Consider the following 376-nt stretch of genomic DNA (forward strand, 5'->3'; position numbering starts at 1 on the left):
CAATATAGCAACCGGTTATTCAACGAATATCGGTGCAATCGTGCACGCAATCTTGATGAGAATTCCTTTTCCGAGTTTTCAAACTCCTTGCTCTCTAGAGCCCGTAGCAACGCTACACACATCCCATCACCCGCATACGCGGTGCGGATCGAATCTGGCACAGACGACGTTACAGTTCTAACATGAGCAAGCTCATAGTCTGGTCTGCGTGACAACGCATCAGCCAAAGCATTCTGCTTCCCGGCTTATACTTCACCTCGAAATTATATTCCGCAAAGAAGGGTAGCCATCTAGCCATCCTCTGCGAAAGGTGGGGCAACTGAGTCGCAGTGCATAGTGACGCATGATCTGTATAGATCACAAACGGCTTGGAGCC

The sequence above is a fragment of the Plasmopara halstedii genome, assembly GCF_900000015.1.
Source record: "Plasmopara halstedii genome assembly, contig: Scaffold_3060, whole genome shotgun sequence".
NCBI classification, from domain to species: Eukaryota; Oomycota; class Peronosporomycetes; order Peronosporales; family Peronosporaceae; genus Plasmopara; species Plasmopara halstedii.